General features: G+C 37.5%; 1 non-coding gene across 1 annotated transcript; it reads left to right on the forward strand.

Annotated features, from left to right (window-relative positions):
* The first annotated feature begins 6,419 nt into the window (after positions 1 to 6,419).
* LOC143400581 (small nucleolar RNA SNORA44) lies at positions 6,420 to 6,548 on the forward strand. Its single transcript, XR_013091492.1, has one exon. It is a non-coding gene; the product is annotated as a small nucleolar RNA SNORA44 (small nucleolar RNA).
* The last annotated feature ends 12,097 nt before the right edge of the window (positions 6,549 to 18,645 follow it).

An 18,645-nucleotide genomic window follows, 5' to 3' on the forward strand; every position in this document is an offset into this window, starting at 1 on the left:
GCAGTAACTGTACCTTTCTTTGGAGTACAGCACCTATCCAGTTGAGGCCATGAGATGAGACTTCTCAGAATATTTGGTGAACATAAGTCAAACATAGGAATAATATAATATGCATAAGTGAACAAACAACAGTACATTGTTTATTGGACAACCCCCATTTGAAAAATGGCATATCTAAATATAGATTTTAAATGTACTAGTATTTAAATTATCAATAATTTGATAAATAAGAATAAAATCCTATTCAGCAGAATACTATGATAATTACACATAAAATTGTAGTAATTGTCAACAGAAAAAATCAAGCTGGTTATAAAACAGCCTTTACAGTATGTTTCCATTTGTTGGAGAGAAAAATATGAGGTAATAGAGAAATAAAGTGAAAAAAATAGTAAAAAGGTAACAATAAATATACTCTGAGCAGAGAAGAGCTTAAAATTGTAATAACTTAACTGAGCCTAACTGTACAACTTTGCTGGTGCCTCTGGATACAACACTAAGCATGCAGTAAACGAACATTTTCAGAACAATAACCAGAAACCATCATTTCTAAAGATCCTTAGTAAGAAGTAAAATGCCCTTCTTTAGCAAATGATTAAGTTATATGATCTATTATAAATTCTTTATCTTCTGATGCAGTGAATGAGTCTCCTAATCCAAGAAGCAGCAGGCCAGCATTTCTCCCTGGTGAAACAACTGAACTAGCAAAGGACAGATTATTCTTTTTTTGCAGTTGTGAGCCTGGAACCCTCTTTGAGCCCTGTAAATCTGAGTCTTAAGGAACATTAATGCCTGAAGAAAAGGCCAAGTCTGGACTACTGGACTCAGGAGAAAACTAAAATGCTCCTCCACCCTTGGCTGGAGGACAGTTTTTGAAAGGAGATGGGGAACTGAGAGACCCAAGGAGAGGGTCACAGGGATCCATGAAGACCAAAACAAGACAAGCATTGTCCAAACTGCCTGACAGTGCACAAACCGAATGCATGAGCAGTGAGATGTCTGCATTGTAGCCAGGAAGCCAACAAGCAGAGAGTTTTCTATTACAGGGATGTCAGTAAAGCAGTTCAGTGATAGAAAGGGAAAAGGTATGAAAAATTAAATTAAACAAGATATTTTTCTACACATAAGTTAGAAAAAAAAATTAAGAGGTAAAGGCAACTCAACAAACAAGACATGCCTGGACCACTTAGTCCTGCAGAAATTCCCCAGCTCTGAACCCCTACCTGCCTGTTCTTCCACCAGTCTATGTTCAGCCTTCCCTACTTTCCTGTGTTTTTGTTGTTGAGTTATTGACGGTCTACCCTGACCTTCCCACAACCTTAGTGCTTGTCAGTTCTCCTTGCTTGATCACCTTCTGTTCTTCCCCCTCACAATACAGAAAGAAAGTCTGAGGCCCAGGGAGTCAGTGGAAAAACCAAGACAAACCCCCAACTCCTTGGAAGTGCAGCATACATCTATTTTCCCAGCTTTTCAAGCTGTATCCAGAAGAATAACCTTTCTTTGTAGGATGAAGATATTGTCAGTAGCAATTACATTGAAATTCTCATGTGAAGGAGCATCTACAGATGTTAGGTTTCATATCAAGTGATTAAAGGCTTAAGAATAAAAATAGGCTACAGAAAATATAAGTTAATTCAAGCAAAAATATTGAGGAAATAAATGCCTTTTCTCTCTCAAATTTAGCCTATTCATTTACCAATATAAGCTCACTTCATGAAGACCTAGAGGCCATCTCGTGTAACATGAAATATTAATGATGATCTTATGTGTCACCAAAGGCTGAAAACTAGAGGATCACAAAAACAGAATATGGAAGAGGAACAATTAACATCAATAATTTGGACTACTTCCAGATGGCCAAACTAAAGGGCCTCTTTTACAAGTCAAAGTACAAACGGTGCAAATTGGTCAGAAAAACACATCACTAAAGATTAAGACTGGAGCCTAGATCCAATATAAAACTTCAAATAATTCAGAAATAAGTTTTTAGTGGAAACATAGAAAATTACAATAGTATACCCTGACTTTCCCAGGCCTCAGCAGTGTATGGGTAAAAAGGATCAACATAAAAATTTTAAAACCCTGTAATTCTATCAATTTATTCTCTAGATTCATGAAATAGTGTCAATAGGCTGTCAGTTATTTATTTTCTTTCTTCCACCTTTTTATTGGTGCATTACAGTTGTACATATTGATGAGATTTGTTGTTACATATTCATTCATGCACAGAATAGAACCATATAATTTAGCCAATATCACTCTCCAGCACTCCTCTCTCTTGCTTCCACCCTTTGGTCCTCTTCCTCTACTGTTCTCCCTTTGATTTTTAGAAGATCCACCTCCACTTTCATTTTCCTTTTTCCTCTTTAGCTTCTACATACCAGAGAATGCATAGGACCTTTTCTTATTTTGACCTATTTTGCTTAACATGATGGTCTCTAGTTTCATTCATTTTATTGTAAATGCCATATTTCATTTTTCTTTATGGCTGAATAAACTCCATTGTGTATCTATACCACATTTTCTTTATCCATTCCTTCATTGATGGACTCCTATGCAGGTTCCATAGTTTGGCTATTGTGACTTGTTCTGATTTAAAACATAAGTATGCATTTATCAATGTAGTAGGTAATCTTAATTCTTCAAGGTAAATATCAAGGACTGGTATAACCGGGTCACCTGGTGGTTGCATTCCTGGTCTTTTGAGGAGACTGCATACTTATATTCATCATGGTTGTACTCATTTACAGTCCTACCAACAGTGTGAAAGTGTTCCTTTTTCTCCACATCCTTTCAAACATTTATTATTATTCATATTCTTGATGACTGTCATTCTGACTGGTGTGAGATGAAATCTCAGTGTAGTTTTGATTGGCAATTCCCTAATTGCTAATGATGTTGGACATTTTTTAATGTATTTGTTGGCCATTTAAATTTCTTCTTTTGAGAAGTGTCTGTTTAATTTGTTTGCACATTTATTAATTGATTATTTAAATTTTTGTGTGCAGTTTTTTGAGTTCTTTACATATTCTGGATATTAATCCTTTGTCAGAAGAGTTGCTAGCAAAGATTGTTGCCATTCTGTGGGCTCCCTCTTCACATTTCTAATTTGCTTTGCAGGAGCTTTTTAATTTGATGGTATCCTATTTATTAACTCTTGGCATTATTTCCTGAGCTTTAGAGGTCAGAATCTCTGTTATTTCTGCTTTATATTCTTTCTTCTAACTCCTCCTTATTACTGATAGATATTCCCCCATACACCCCTCCAAAAAGCCATCTGAATGCAGGGAGCTGACACTGTGATTGACATCAAAGAAGGAAAACTGGATCCAGGCTAAGAGTGACCTGGATTCTGCCCTGTGTCACTCACCCTCCCTACACTAAAAGCACCATCCTGGACGCTTCAGGGACAGGGAATTCCCTCCCCACAACCAACTTGTGTGACTTTGTCACCCAGTCCACAAAGTACATACACATAAGCTCCTCTCTTGAAAAGAACTCTTTCACCCTTCTACCTGCAAGTCTTCTTGCCTTTAGACTCAGACGTAAGTCCATGGGCTGAGAATTCAGATCAGTACCTGTAACAAGCATCGCACTGTCTTCCCCCTCTTCATCTTCCCTGTAGGTACCCATGGAAACTTATTTTGAACAGGCCTTATCACCCCCACATGTGCATTCAAGAAATAGAGCTGTGCATCCTCCTACCAGCCCATCAGATATGTTCCTTGTGTCTGAATTCTAATAGTACTTGTTATGGTTTAGATGTAGTGTTCCCCAAAAGCTCACATGTGAAACAATGCAAGAAAGTTCAAAGAAGAATGATTGGGTTATGAGAGCCTTAACCCAAACAGTTAATTAATCCCCTGATAGGGATTAACTAAGTGGTAATGTAAATGATAGGGTGTGGCTGGGGGAGGTGGGGATTGGGGCATGGTTTTGGATTATTTGTTCCAGGCAAGTGAAGATGTTCTCTTTCTCTCTCTCTCTCTCTCTCTCTCTCTCTCTCTCTCTCTCTCTCTCTCTCCTTCCTGATCACCACGTAAGCTGCTTCCCTCTGCCACACTCTTCTGCCATGATGTCCTCACCTTGAGCCCTAAGAAATGAAGTCAGCTGTCCATGGGCTTATACCTCTGAGACCATGAGACCACTTTACCTTTCCTCCTCTATAACTGTGCTGGTTTGGTCTTTTAGTTGCAGCAGCAAAAAAGCTGACAAACAGAACTCATGGTTTATTCAACCACTGGGTCAGCACATATTGAAATCTACCCTATGTCATGTAATACAAAAGCAAGTCTCAGATATACAAAAGTAAATCCCCTATATTTATGGAGCTTGAAGTCCAGCTGGAGAATAAACATTATTCAAAAAAAAATGATACAGATTGACATAAATGCATAATGGAAATAGGGTGATAAATGATGCTAAGGAAGAACACATTCAGAAGAAATCCACCATGAAGACTGAGGAAGGTTCCTGAGGAAGTGACTGAAGAATCAGTTAGATGAAGAATGGGAGGAGCACCCCAGCCTCTCCAGCCCAGCAGAGAGTAGAGCGATGCAAGACTGGGAGGTGGAAGAGTGTTCAAGACAGTGAAGGAAGGAATTCAGGCTGACAATGATACTGCCCCATTGCATGATGATATAGTTAACATTACTGAGTTTCTATAAAGTACTGTGATAAGTACCGGGTGGCATTGTGTAATTTTTTTTTTTTTAAGGATACAATTTGTGATCCCAAAGAGCTGCAAGTCTAACGGGGAAGGCAGGAACATTAACTTGTAGAGGAATGTAATAACTACTATTAGAAAATCATGGATAAGGGACTAAGGGAGCCTCAGACTAGAGGGTCAGGCAGTGCTTGCCAGTTAGAGGTCATGGAGGGGAAGACAGAGAGGATGAGATTTCCAGGGAGAGGAAAGAGCCTGAGAAAAGCACAGAGCATGAAACAGCCTGGCCTGCTCAGGGGGCCACAGGAAGTTGAGTTTGGCTTATAAGAAGGGTGTGAGCAGATGGAGGTCAGGAATGTGCCAGGAGATGAGGCTGGACAGGCAGAAAAACTGAAGACCCCACCAGAAAAGACCCGTGTGCAAAGTGAAGTCATCGAAACCCTGTGAAAAAGTAATAGGGAGATAATGGAGAATTAAAAAGAGAAACAAAGATTTCTTCTTTTGTTTCCTTTTGCTTTTTCTCCCCAGTACCTCCAACTGTGAAATATACAAAGATTTCAAAAGAAAACCCAAAACCCATAGTGATTGATCCTGACTCTACTTTGTCATTTTCACAGGTTTATTTCCCCTGCTGGATGTTTACACACAAAATCCCCAGGTGCTTTTTCCATGTATTACATTTCCTCCAGTTTAGTGAATCAGAGAGTTTATTTACTTTCCCTACCCTGTTTTGTGTTTGGGTGGACTGTAAGCCATTCTCTCACTAGGCAAAATCAATACTTTCAGTAATTATGTGGTCACGTGTATGATATAGATAGATGCTACATTGAAACAAGTATTGTTTAATATTATGATTTATTTTTTGAACATTAAAAATGAAAAAAAAAATTTGAAAAAAATGATAGCTCTTACTCTTAAGCTGAGGAATTTAGAACACAAATCATTTCCCACATTTTAAATATTGTGTCTGACACATACAAAATTTAGTAATATGTTGTGTTATAAAGCATTATAATATATTAAATTCCTAAGAACCTACAATCCCACGGACACATCATGAACAAGATGCATGTGTGCATTCCTGCTCTATCTCATCTCATTTCCCCATCCTCCACCAAAGGAAAGAATGGCGTTATTATGAATTTTGTGTCTATCTTTACTTCACTTTTTAAAAATAGCTGTATTAAAAGTCTATACATGTCTAGGGGCTGGGGTTGTGGCTCAGTGGTAGAGCACTTGCCTTGCATGTGTGAGGCACTGGGTTCCATCCTCAACACCTCATAAAAACAAATAAACAAAAGAAAGGTATTGTGTCTATCTACAACTAAAAAAAATTAAAGTGTATATGTGTCTAAACATATTGCTTAATTTTCTGTGTTTTTGAATTGTCTTAATGGTGTTGTACTATCTATGATTTCGTGGGCCTGCATTTTTAACTTTATATTAGATATCTATGATTTATATGATATTGAGTATAGCTATGGATCATTTGTTCTCAGTTCTGTATGATATTTCATTGTATAAATATAATACAATTTATACAACCATTCTCCTGATAATGAATTCTAATTAATTTCCTTTCATGACTCCTATAAACTGTTATGAGCCTGTCTCCTGGAAACATGTGCAAGATTTTCTCTGGGATTGCTGAGATAGGGTGTCTCTATGTTCATATTTCCAAGAAAATTTCAAGGTGTTTTCCAAAAATGATTATCTAATATACCTTTACAATACCCTAATTTAAAGAAATTCCCAGCATGTTTCCCTGGCAGTCACTCTTTGTGACCATGGACTCTCCAACTACATGCAAGAGCAACATGGGAAACACTGACAGCTTCAGTCAGCACAATACCTGCAGCTGCCACTCACCTTTCCCATGATGTATCAGGGAGAAAAAAAAAATCCTACTGTTCTATATTCTCTCCCAAACTTTGTGAATTACAGCAATGAAAATTAAAAAAAAAAATAGATTCAGGCTACATTTTGGAGATATAGCACACAAAGACAGTGGTTAAGAAGAAAAAGTTAGAAATGATTCACTATTTACTTTTTAATATTCACTAATATAATAAGTATAATATTTCAGTTTGGTCATTGTTTTAGTCAGTTTTTTTTTTTCTGCTGTGATTAAAAGATCCAACCAGTACAACTGTAGAAGAGGAAAGCTTTATTTAGGGTCTGTTTCAGAGGTCTCAGTCCATAACTGGCTGGCTCAAGGTGAGGCAAGAGATCATGATGGAAGAGTAGGAGAAAGGGAAGCAGCTCACATGATGATCAGAAAAACAGAAAAAGAGAGAGAGAGGCTCCACTCCCCAGATACAAAATATACATCCCATAGTCATGCCCCCAACGAACCACTTCCTCCAGCCACACCCCATGGCTTCCATTTTCCCATCCAGTTAATCCCATCAGGGATGGATTCACTGATTAGGTTAAAGCTAAAACCCAATCATTATTCCTCCAAACCTTCTCGTATCGTCTCATATGCGAGCTTTTGGGGCCACCTCACATCCAAACCATAAGAGTCATAATATCTAGTCTCCTGATTACTGAAAAGATTCAATAGGTTTGTTGGTTTGTTTGTTTCTGTTCCCTGGCCATCTACTCCCATGTCATTTACCTATTTTTCTATTCTGTTTGTATGTGTGTTTGTTCTCTTTTGGTTGGTAGGAGTTCTTTATGTATTCTTGATATTAAATATTGGTAATATGTGTGACCAAATATGTCCTATTACTTTTTGGTTTTCACTTTCTTTATGGTGTTTTTGATAAACAGATGTCATTAATTTCTATATAGTTGAATTAATCATTTCTTTTATGGTTAGAATGTGTTGTATTATGTTTAACAAAAGTTTCCCCACCCCAAAACTAGGAAGATATTTTCTTTGTGTTTTCTTCCTAAAGTTTTCCTTTTAGGAAAAAAAAGTCTATCTGTTTAAGTTGACTCTTGTGTATGGTGTAAGGCAGGAATTCAATTTCAGCTTTTTAAATGGATATCCAGTTATCCCAGTGGTGTTTATTGAGCAGTTCTTTCCTTCTTCATTGATCTTTAATGCCCTCTGTGCTACATGTTTTCTATGGCCCTTGGTACACATTGATTTCCCTTCTTTGCTCTCCTTGTATCACAAGAGCTGGATACCAGAAGCTGAATTCTCCAAACTTTTTTGCCAGCAAGGTTTAATTATTGTTTGGGTGCTGTCAGAAAAAAAAAATGCACTTAGGCTAATTTGGAAGAAAGTAGGGAGATAGAAACAATTCACTCCCAGCAACAGTGGCAGAGGAACTAAGACTTGAGTGGATACTTTACAGAAGCCACACTCCACATTCCCATATCAGTCAACAGTCTCGGGCAACAGTTGGGGGGTGCTGTGATCTCAGCAGAGTGTCCTATATTTTGCAGGCCTCTAAGCAGCTTCTCTGGATGGCTATGGCCGTGACTCATAAGCTATGCCCTTGAGTCACTCCCATGCTTCAAATCTTTGCCCTTCCAAGCCCTCAATAATTTGTGCTTATCTATTTTCTTTTTTAAAAATCCTCCTGTTTGAAATACTGAATGTTTTGGGGTTTTCCATTACACTTAAAAAAACAAACACTCTGTCAAAGATCACAGTTGCGTTTATGAGTGGGTCTGTTCCTGGGTTTTCTGTGGTGTATCATTTGTTGGTTTTCTACCCGTGAGGCAATCAACTGCCTCAATTATGGCTTTAGAATATACCTTTTCAGAAAGGCAATCTTTTCATTCTATTTTTTTAATATACTGGGATTGAAACCAGAGTCACATCATCACTGAGCCATATGCCCAACATTTTTTTTTTTTTTTTGATACAGGACCTCTCTAAGTTGCTTGCTTAGGGCCTCATTAAGTTGCTGAGACTGATTCTGAACTTTTTTTGATCCTCCTGCCTCAGCCTCCTGAGCTACTCGGATTACAGGCATGTTGTTCCACCATGTCTGGCTCCATCCTATTCTTCACAAATATCTTGGTTGTTCTTAGCTCTTAGAGTCACCTTGTCAAATCCATTTTAAAAAATCATAATTTTTATCAGACTTGCATCAAGTCAATGGATGAGCTTTCTTTTTAAGGAACATGGATCCACATTTTAGAAAAATAATTCTAGTAATGGTGTATTAGATTTGATGGGGTCAGATTAAAGAACAACCAGACCAGCTAAGAAGCTACATAGGCTATTGGGTGAGATAAAACAATGGGAACACAGAGAGTTATGCTATGTTTAAAAAATAAAGCATAAAAAGTTGTGTTGAATTATAGGGGAAAGTTAGGGATGACTCAGATTTCCTCTGGATCCCAGACTGCTATTCCTTAAGGGAAATACCAAAAAAAAAAAAAAAAAAAAAAAAAAACTCACAAACAAGGACAATAAGACTAGTTTGGGGTATGTTGAGTTCTGGTGACTAAGAAAGCCAGGTGAAAATGAGTCTGAAACTCTTGGGGGAACAAACAGTCTATGTGGATTAATGAGTCAGCCATATAGAAGTGGTTGTGGAATAACGTATCACAGTTGAGAAGAAACCTATGAAAACAGTCATCTTAGAGAGATCACAAGAAGGAGATTGAGAAGAGTGGCCAGAGACACAGTAGAAAAATCAGAGAAGATAAGTATTGTTAGAGAGAGGGGGTGGGGAGAGGGAGGGAGGAGAGGGGAGAGGTTAAAAGAAGAAGGAAGCTGTTAACAGTGTTGAATAATTTTAAAAATGACATGTATCCACTGGATTTATTAATATGAAGTTAATTGGCAGAAAGAATTTCATTGCTGTTTTGGGGATGAAAGACAGATTGTTTTCAGCTAAGGAAATGGCCAGAGAGAGGAGATGGCAGATGGAGAAACTTCTTTAAGAAGTTTGACTGCAAAGGGGAAAAGATAAAGAACAGTAGCTACTGTGGAGCCAGAGGAAATTTTTATTAAAGAAAATGTTTATATGTTGAAGGGAGCAAACAGAATACAGAGGAAAGAAAGGGACAACTGATCACCCAAGGTCTCCGTCAAGCCAAGAGACAAATTCCAATGCAAGTGGTTAGAAGGACACATGAGACTTTGGCTGTGGGAGGGACAATCTTTCACTGAAAATAGAAAGGACTGTGCAACTATGAGTTTTTAATACACTGGGGGTTTTAGTGGGAAAGGAATTATTTTGTTTGTTGGCTCATTGAAAGGGTTTTCTGAGTGAATGTAAAGGTAAGATTTTATGCTGAGACAGAGAAGATGAGGCAGAGGAAGAACTGAAGAGAGTCAAAGTTTGGAACAGCTGTTGAGATGGAAAGGAGAAGCCACTGACTGGCTTTATGTAAAACTATTCCAAGGAGCACTGACAGTCCTGGTGACAGGGAAGGGTTTGCCCAAACTGCTGGATAATTTTCCCCAGTACAGCACTGGGACTTGGCAGCAGCCGGTTTCATTTTGTCCCCAAACCTGTGCACCTGATTCTCACTATTAGAGAGAAATTGGGCATATGCCATGTGATCTCACTTGACTCTTTTTGCAAACTGAGATAGGCTGAGTGACAGCTAAGATTGCCACAATTAGACCCATAGGAAGAAATAGATGAGAGATCAAATGATAGTATGTGAGAGGCTAAAAAGACAAAATAATGAATCAAAATATATTCTTTAACTTTGGCTGATTTGGGCTATACCAGAAGGCAATGACATGGACAGGAGCAACACCTATTCTTTAAATATGGTTAGGAAGTTGGACAACACTATTACCAGTGACAACTGAAAAAAATGGGTAAAAAACCCCCACCATTCTAAGATGAATTTGTACAGGATGGTGATTAACCAGCTTCAGCCAATAGACCAGATATCCTGCTCTTTAAGAAACTTAATAAAACTGTAGGACTTATTGATTTTGCTCTTCCTCTAGGCAGAAATATGCCAAGAATATACACAGAGAAAATAAATAATCCTGAGCTTTCCTAAGAAAGCTCAAGCAAATGTGGAGTTATATAGAGTCTCAAAGTGAATTCAGAGATAGGGCTGGTTCAGCATGCAGCTAATATTATAAAGATTCATTACTGAGTGCTTGTGTTAACAAAGATGAAACATCTATCATACGACCTGGAGATTATTTTTCTCTAAAATATACCCAGGAGAAATGGAAACAGTACAGCAAGTTTTAAAGATGTAGGGATAGGCCATCTGTGAAGCAGATATCCATCAGGTGCCCCATGAGAGGCAGTTCTGGAGGATTCCAGGGGAATGGTTTGATACCTTGTTAATCACTGAGACTCCAACACACCACAGCCTTTACTGGAGAATATGAAGAGGTGGACAGAATGTTCCAGAGAGAAGCTGTGAAGCACCAGGGCCTACCTCATGGCCCGGGATGTGAGTGGCTGTCCTGTAGTGGCTCCTGGAATAGTATTGGCTAAGCTGGCTGCCCATCACCCTCCATGCAAATTAAAAACAGTTTCCCACCAAAGGTGGCACTGAAACAGCTACAAAAATACTTATTCAGTTTATCAAGGGCATGTATGAACTACAATCTATGGTGGAAATTTAGGAGAAAAAAAGATATGCGTGTCAAGAGGAACCAAATCAGTTGAGAGGCTGATGAAAAAGAAAGAAGAAACTCTTTAGACCAGAACAGGATATCTGGTCTTTTGGCTGAAGCTCTGTCCACCCCTAGTTATCCCTCTCTCAACCTTTCCCCTAGTTCTTGGTTGTGGCAAAATTCCCTACTGCCCCACGTGCTGCTGATTGGAGGGAACGGTATTAGAGTGGAGTTTCCAGAACTTCTTGACAAATTTCACCTGCTCCTCCTGACAGGAGGAAGGGCGACTCCTCTGCTCTGTAGACACTGCACCCTTTACAAGCTGCAAACAGGAGGGAGCATCTTTAATCTGATTACAAGTTATTAAAAACTCCTATAAAAATGTCATATTTAATAGGAGTTTAATTGGAGTTTAATAGTGACATATTAAAGGCTTTCCCCCTGCCTAATATCAGGAACAAAACAAATATATCAATTATCACTGACTTAAAATTGTACCGGAGGTCCTAGGTAGTTCGCCAGGAAATACAAGTAAATAAGACATACATCATGAAAATAAAAAATAAAACCCGTTTAACTATTTGCCTTTCAGAGATAAAATAATTATATGAATTGATAATTTCTTTTGTGGGGGACAGGAGGAGTACCAGGGATTGAACTCAGGAGCACTCCACCAGTGAGACACATCTCCAGCCCTATTTTGTATTTTACTTAGAGACAGGGTCTCACCGAGTTGCTTAGCCCCTCACTTTTGCTGAGGCTGGCTTTGAACTAATGATCTTCCTGCCTCACCCTCCTGAGCACTGGGATTATAGGCGGGCACCACCAAGTCCCGGGAAAGATTCTTGAATTACAATTTACAAATTAATAAATAAATGTAACAATGTTTTCTGCCTATAAACTCAATACTTAAATATCAATAAATTTTACATACATAGTTGCAGCACATAATTAGAAAGTGTTTTTTAATCATAGCTTTTATTTAGTATTAAAAATCTTCAAATGCCTAAGAATAAATTAAAGATGTATAAAACCTCTACACAGAAGAGCAAAAAGAGTGAGAGAAATTTAAGAATACCTAAAGATGTATTGCAATTATGGATTGGAATATTTGTTATTACAAGACTTCATTTTCCCCAAATTATACAGTGTAATTCCAATTAAAATATTTGCTTTCTTTGTGGAAATGACAAGAGCCAAGAATAGGAAAGACTATTTTGAAGAACAAAATGGCAGGGTTATTGTACCAGTTATTAAGACATTATAAAGCTTCAGTAAGAAGAGGGCATAGTTTTTGCATCTGGACAGATCATTAGAAACCAATGACATAGAATAGAGAACTAAATAGTTAGACCCATTTTATATGTTCTCCTTATATTTAACAAAAGTGTCACTACAACATAACAGGGAAAGGATGATCTTAAAAACAAACAAACACAAACAGCACTAGATCAATTAGGAATCCTTATTTGGAACATGCACTTTCATTTCATTACATATCATGCATTGTCTATTCCAGATAGATTGTAGAAATAAATAATCTGAGAAATAAATAATTCCATAGAATGTGTTCATGACCTTGAAAAAAAGCAAAGATTTATAAAATAAGGCAGAGAAGTTACTATTCATAATAAAGGACATTGAGAAATTGGATTAGACTGAAAACCATGTGACAGCAACTATCAAAATTGTATATGCATATTCTATGAATCAGAAATTCTACTTCCAGAGGTATACCCAATAGAAATGTGCACATATGTACATGAAAGGCATGCACAATTGTTCTTAGAATAATTATTCATAATAGACCCATGTTGGAAGCAATCCAAATGTTCATTTAACAACAGAATAGATAAATAAGTTGTATTACATTCCCACAACGATTATTATAGAAAAATGATAAATATCAAACTACTACTGCATGCTGTAACTTGAGTGACTAATGTTGAGAAAAAGAAGCCTGGTAAAAACAGAATGTATTATTCTATTTGTATAAAATTTAAAAACATGTCAAACTAATTTACTGGGACAGAATAGTGGCTAATTTCTAAACAGTATAATAATGATGAGTTGACTGCAAAGGAGCTTGCAGGATTCTATTTCTTGAAAATGGATGTTCATCTTATAAAGCTATATTAAGCTATACACTTAAGATATTTACTTTATAATATATGGTGTACATTTATTATGCAAAACAAAATTCACAAATGTAAGTTGAATTTTTATAATGTCTCTGTCCCTAAGACTTCAATGCTGTCTCAAACTCAATTGAGATGAATGTATATATATGCTATTCTTGCTCTTATAACACATATAAAGATGATTTGAAAAATCTGTATAATAAATTGCTGATTGGTGTAGTGGGGTGTAATGGAAATGTCATGACATCTCAGCTTAAGCACTTGCATTCCCATATACAAGCTTTGTGATCTCTGGCTACTTTTTGAATTTGTTTACCTCAGTTTCTCCATCTATAAAAAATGCTAAAATTATTCCTACTCCCCTAGTTTCATATCCTCCCTTGCTCAACCTGGAAAACATTTTTCTCTTCACATCTTACCCTGAATTCTTGCTTTTTGTGAAACTATTTCCAGTTATCATCAAGTAGACTTTAACAATCCTTCCTTGCTTCCTTGTCTATACTTTGTATGTGTTCACTGCTATGGTTTGAATGTTGGTGTACCCTGTCCTCCCATCCATATATTGAAATTTAACCACCAGTGTGATGATATTAAGAGGTGAGGGTTTGGGGAGGTGATTAGATCAAAAGGGTTCCATGCTCAAGAATAAGATGAGTGCCCTTATAAATAGGTTTTTAGGAACTTGCTTGTCCCCTACATTCCTTCTGCCATCTGAGGACACAGTCTTCTCTCCTTTTTCCCATATAAGGATGCAGCAACAAGGTACCATCTTGGAAGGAGAAAGCAAACCCTCACTATACAATCACTGGTGCCTTGGTGTTAGAATTCCCAGCCTCCAGAACTGTGAGAAATAAAATTCTAATATTTATAAATTACCTGGTAAAGTTATTTTGTTATAGCAGCAAGGATGGACTAAGACACTTAACTTTATACTATTAGATTTTGTTAGCTCCCAACAAAAGAGAATTTCTAGAAACTTCTGGAAGACAAGCACTGTGTTTTTCATGTTTTGTATCCCTGAAACCCAGCTCAATATCTGACACATCAATGCTCAATAAAAATAGGAAGGAAAGAAGGAAGGGAGAGAGAAAGGGAGGAAGGGAGCGAGGGAGGGAGGGAGGAATGAATGTAGGAATGCAGACTGACTCTAACAATCATATAGATTAATATGCATGAAAGGGAAATGCTATACAGATGTAAATTATGTACACCAATGCACGGGAATAAATCACAAAATCATTTCCAGTTTGTCTTCTTTACTCATGAATGCATACAGAACACACTGGTTGATTTTTGAAGAGTCATGATAACTGAAGGGTTTTTAAAATATTTACAGAACCTTCACTGAAACTCATGAGCCCTGCAAAGACAGACGACTAACTGGCCAAAATAGGAATCCAGTCAGAAGTGACAATAAAACGCTTGTCATGGAGACAGCAGCAATGTTTATAACAAGCAGCCCTCAGGATTGAAATGCAGACTCCCTGTCTACTCCAAAACTCAACGGATGGGTAAATAATGTGAAAGGAAGCCAGCATGTCCGCCTACTATAAATGAGGCAATTAGACTATCTGTAGAACACACATTTATGAATAGTGGCGCTGGCAAGCCTCTTTAAAAAGATTTATCTGTTTCTTTTGTGTAAAAATATATAATCAAACTGTTCCCTCTTTGTAAAGATCACAGCCCAACTCCTTGTTTTTGGTTTATGTTATACAAGCTAATTTTCACTCTTTATTTTAATAAAATGGAAGGACTCAAATCCAACTGCAGCATGTCAATACCATCACTGGTGCCAATGTCATGTTTTTCCTCAGGACCATTTAACATTGCTTCTCACAACCCAGCACAATAGAAAATGTATAAGGAAGGAGCTGGAAAGAGTTGATTGACTCCAGGGATTAGATCTGGGCTGCAGAACCTTCACCTCCACCTCTGAGTCAGCCATTCAAATGCAGTCTAGTAAAGAGGATAAAAATATTTCCAGGTGTTATGGGCTCAAATCAAGTTAAATCTTGATGCAGCTCCCTGGGGTAAGGGAGCAGCACTTATTTTAACATCTTGTTCACAGCTGTGAAGTGAGAAGAAGGTCCACAGGCACCAGGAGGCTGTACTGGCCCTTTATCTCCAAGACCAGCAGAATTCTGTCAGCCTTATCCAGTCAGTATCCTACTGGACCCCTCTCTGGGGGTACCAAGATTTTCACTTAACATCTCTTTCAAACACCTAAACCATTACTTCCCACCACAGGGCTGCTGGAAAGCCAAACTGCTCAATCCTTTCCTTTTTAAACAGTAAAATGATTCAGAAAGTACAAGAAAAAAATTTTTAATTCAGAATTATAAACTTTCTGTACATGGCCATGAATATACAGTATTTCCCTGATAAACTTTAAAATTTTGCCCAGGGAAAAAAATTCACCCTATTATGAATGTAATGGAATTCCTATAAATATGATGCACGACCTAGTAACTCGAATACCAAATTAGATGATGGAGACTTGCTGAATCACAAACACCTGTTCTGGAATTTCTGTAAATACATCAGCTATTGAATCAAAATGATCATCAGCAGTAGTAAATCATCAAAATCAAGCCAGATACACCTTATGGGTGAATAAATAGACCACTAAGCAAATTGAAATATTGATATATTGCTACTGTTAAAATTTGCCCAAACCAGTTCCACAGACACATTTTCAATATCACCTTATTCAATTCCTGATGTTTTATTCAGTTCCCTTTTCTGAGACACTTTCATCACTTGGCCAAAGTAAAGTGAAGGCATGGTGGCCAGGCTGTTGTTTGATTGAAGGGAAGACCCCTGGGCTGAACACCAGCAGTTACCCAGAGCTCACATGCTCTCTCTGCCATCACTGTGTTGCAGAAACTTGCAGCAAGAAACATGAACACTCTGATCTACTTCTTCATCTGCAAACAAGGGTGTGAAGGGAGTTAAAAATGAGGCATTATGAAAATTCCTTCCAACTTTGCATTCCCAATATGCAAAAGGCTTTTAGCAGCCTTTTATATCTGTATCATCTGTACCTATGTCTATCTATATAATTTAGTTGTTAAAAATTCGCTCTATAAGTTCTTTAGTAAGAGATATTGAAGTGCTATTTCTGTTCGTTACATTTTTATTTTAACAGTAATTAATAGATACTAATTGTCAAATGATCTCTAGAAATTTTTTACTTCAATTTATAAATCTACTGTTATTTCAGACTTAAAGCTGCAAATGAAAATGTGCTGGGCTGTATGAATGCCACCTAGTCACAAGCTCATCAGAAGCATTAATATGCTGCTCCAAAAATTCCTGCCCAAAGAAAAGAAAAGCAGAAGGTATCTGAATCCTTTCTACATGCTTGGACTTTCCTAAATATTTCACTAAGACCATGTTTGTATTTTATTTTCTACATGGAAAAATTAAAAGAGAAGTGTTCAGAGAGTCACAAGCATAGGTGAAGGAATTCAGCTCAATTAATTCTCTTGTCATGTGGTTCTGTAAATTGTAACCATTCTGAAGTTAAAACTCATCTCACTGCTATAAAGATGAGGGAGGCTGGTAAGCATTCCCAGTTGGTTTTAAGAGACAATGTTTTGTTGTTGTTGTTGTTATTTTCAGACAATCAAGAAAGACCTTTAGAGAATTGCTTCATGTGGGGATTAATTTAGTATCCTTAGACTCAGAGAGACCCAGTGATTAATTTTATGTGTCTAATTGGCTGGGCCATGGTACCCAGATATTTGATCAAACATTCTGAATGTTGCTAGACAGTGCTTTGGGATGAGATTAACATTTAAATTGTGGACTTTGAGTAGATTGCCCTCCATAATGTGGGTGAGCCTCATCTAATCCATTGAAGGCCTAAGTAGACCAAAGGACTAATCTCCCTCCAGAAGGAAGAAATCCTGCCAGCAGACTTGAACTGCAACATAGGTTCTTCCTGGGCTTCCTGCCTATTAGTTCACCCTGCAGATGTTAGATTGTTGGACTTGCCAATTTCATGATCATTCTTTAAAATAAACCTCTCTGTCTCTCTGAGTGTATGAGTGTGTGTGTATGTGTGTGTGTGTGTGTGTGTGTGTGTGTGTGTGTGAGAGAGAGAGAGAGAGAGAGAGAGAGAGAGAGAGGGTGGGGGTGGGGAGGGGGCCGGGGCCGGCTTTGCAGACCAAGATGCATGACCTCAACTCTTGAGCAATCATTCTCAAAGAAAAGCTTATAATCTGTTTTTGCACTTTAAAACATAGAAACCATTTCTGACTCATACAAAAATAATAGGTTGGATTTGGCCTACAGGCCCTAGTTTGCCAAAACTCGCTTTAAAATATGTAATAACTGTTGACTTATTTTCTATCCTCAGTCTTTGAAATTATGAAATAATTGCCTCCTGCACCCATAAATCCCTTTTTGGCAGGTCTCTGCCCTTCTTCTTTCCATTTATGAGGGGCTGTATCATCGCCTTATAATCTCTTCCTTTCTACCCTTCTCAACATCTCATCATCTGACATGATTTCTACCTTGCTTTCTTCCTACAGGAATTTTTTTCCTATTTTGTCCAGATTCAATAAAGTAGTGACAGAAAAATGATACTCTGCCTTTTGGTAACTCTGGAAGGAGGTAGACAGTTATCCCCCCTTTTAAGGTAGAAACATGTCAATAACAAATTTCTTGGGCTGGGGATATAGCTCAGTTGGTACAGTTGGGTTTGATCCCCAGTGCCACACACACACACACACACACACACACACACACAAAATACACACACACACATACACACACACACATGTATGTATATATATATATATATATATATATATATATATATATATATATGTATATATATTCCTGAAAAAAGACAGTTATCACATATCACCCAACCTGGGACCCCAGTATGTGTGAAACAGAGAAAATTTAGATAAAAAAGCTCTTCACTCCCTGGAGAATTTGCAGTTTCCTATATCTCCCTAATATCAGCTTCAGAAGTAAAGTTCATCATTTTAGTTACACAATATCTTGTACCTGGAGATTTGGACACAGATTAACGCATAAAAGAAGTTTCTATCTTCCCACCCCATGAATTCTGCCTACTGATACTTCATTTCTCCTGACAGCATACTATCTTTTACTTTTATTAATGAAAATTTTCAAAGACACAAAATGTTGAGAATGGTATAATGAGTACAAATATAGCCACTATCTAGATTCGTTAACTGTTAACATTTGGCCCTATTTGCTTTATCTCTAGGGCAGATTATCTCAATGAAGGGCAGCCTGCAGCATCTGAGTACACACCGTCATTGCTGCATTGCTTGTGAGTCAAC

Source organism: Callospermophilus lateralis, chromosome 5 (assembly GCF_048772815.1).
Source record: "Callospermophilus lateralis isolate mCalLat2 chromosome 5, mCalLat2.hap1, whole genome shotgun sequence".
Lineage (NCBI taxonomy): Eukaryota > Metazoa > Chordata > Mammalia > Rodentia > Sciuridae > Callospermophilus > Callospermophilus lateralis.